Consider the following 2,070-nt stretch of genomic DNA (forward strand, 5'->3'; position numbering starts at 1 on the left):
TGGTTTTCTAAGCGTTGACAACAGAGGAGCGACCAGAAGGGAAGAGGATTTTGACATGGTAGGGCATTAAAAGAAAAAAAGGTGGATACAGGACTGAACTCTTTGACTCTTCCAGAAGGCAGAAACCCATTCTGAAATGACTGTCCCCCCCCCCAAAAAAAATGCCTTATGTCAAAGCAGATTGCACTGAAGGACATCCTGCCTTCAAGAGAACGTTCCTGATTTTATATTTAATAAAGCTACAGGAAGGTTGGAAAGTTTAGCAGCAGTAAGAGCGTATCGTGTTTACAGGCGAGGGAGACGGAGGCGTTCTCATGTATTCCCCGACTCAAATCCTGCACCGCGCTCGTCTGTCCGAAAAGGGGTTGTAATCCAGTAGATCAAAAACATCTTGATCTGTTCTCGAGTAACTCTTTAGGCGTAACCTGCTTACAGATAATCCTGTCTTTGATCCACTATTACTCTTTCAGTACAGCATGGAAGTAAAGAAATTGTTACTTGTGAGGAATGTCTAGCTCTTTCAAAAAAAAAAAAAAAAAAAAAAACAAACCACAAAAACCTTCATCTATTTAACCCAAAATGTAAGCTGTGGTCTGCCTCCGAAAGCCTTCCATCGCCGAGGGGACGGGGAGCCGCCTCCCTCGCCGCCCCTGCCGGCTTTTCAGCCGCTCGCCTTCACTTCCAAACGTTTGATGATCTTTCAATAACCACCTGGTCTTTCTCTGTGAACTGTGTTTTTTAGAAACGTGGGGTATTTTAATGACTTTTGAGAACATCTTTTCCTCCAGTCCGGGACTGCCAGGAGCGCTCGTGCCCATGGCTTGGGGAGACGGCGAAGGGGGCGCGGGTGGGTGGCGCGTTTTCCATGGGAAGAGGTTTTTTTTTCCTTCTCTATTCTCCTCATTTTTCAGGAATGCACTAATAATTATTCGGTTTTTTACATCTCTAGCTCCCAGAAAGGATCTCTCCCCGTTGCCTATTAGTAGCAGGAAATAGCGTACCACTTCCAGACTTAAAAAGACAAAAAAAAAAAGGGCACTGTCGAGGTATCTCTGTAACGAAGTTAGACGTTCCCTCTTCCTTTTCAGCCTTTTAACTTGTTTCCGCAGCAAAATGTGATGCGGAGAGTCGGGTTGCTGCTGCATCAGCTTTATTTTTTTAAAGGATTGCAGGAGTTTGGGGCTGGGGGCGGGGGGCACATATCCCATCCCGACAACCCCGCTAGCATTTACTTTAAATGTTATCTTTTATCCGAAGAATTACAGCTGCCTTTGGCCAAGCGCGGGGGCTCCGCGTCCTCTTCCCCGTCCCCTGCGGGTTGTGGGGCGAAGCAGCCGGCGTTTGGGGCCGTGGAGCTCTTAAAAGGTGGTTTTTGGGGCAATTTGGACCCGCGTATTCTTTCCCAAGGTAAAGATGTCGGCAGGAATTCGGCGCGCCGAAGCCCCTCCATCCTTTGGGAACGGGCAGGAGGTTTTCTTCTTCCCAGACTGAAGCACTCGCTTGTGTACATATTTCCTGGAATTTCCATTTTTTTTTTTTTCAATTTGCTGTTAATGTTTGGTTTTTTTTTTTTTTTTTTAATGTTACGAAAAATCTCTTCCTTGAGCTTATAACGTTGCAAAGTTAAAGTCTCTAAACTCAGCTGGAAGGAATCAGCCGGGGCCGTGGAAGCGTTTCCCAGAAGTGACGTATGGCCGCACCGCGGCATCGCCGTATCTCGCGGAGGACGCAGGTACAAGATGTGATCAAAGGCCCCGTTACCGTTTATGTCTGTTATTTGCAAACATTATCGGATTAAAATTGTCATTTGAGCTGTGGAAGCCTTATTAAAGCGCATATACGTGGTCTGTCTTGTATTTTAACACCTCGCCTAAAGGATGGGGGTTTATTATGCTGCAAATCCCGCTCCGGGCCATCCCGAAAAAGGGATGCCTGTGCTGCGGGGTTGGGATGGGAGCAAGCGGGATCCCACCGGAGCGGAGAATTGCACCAACCTTGGCACAGGGAAGGTTTTTATTGGAGCCTCGATGGGTGCCGGCGCCTTGGCCATGCCGTGCTGTGCTTGGCAGC

Source organism: Fulmarus glacialis, unplaced genomic scaffold, assembly GCF_000690835.1.
Source record: "Fulmarus glacialis isolate BGI_N327 unplaced genomic scaffold, ASM69083v1 scaffold40415, whole genome shotgun sequence".
Classification (NCBI taxonomy): Eukaryota; Metazoa; Chordata; class Aves; order Procellariiformes; family Procellariidae; genus Fulmarus; species Fulmarus glacialis.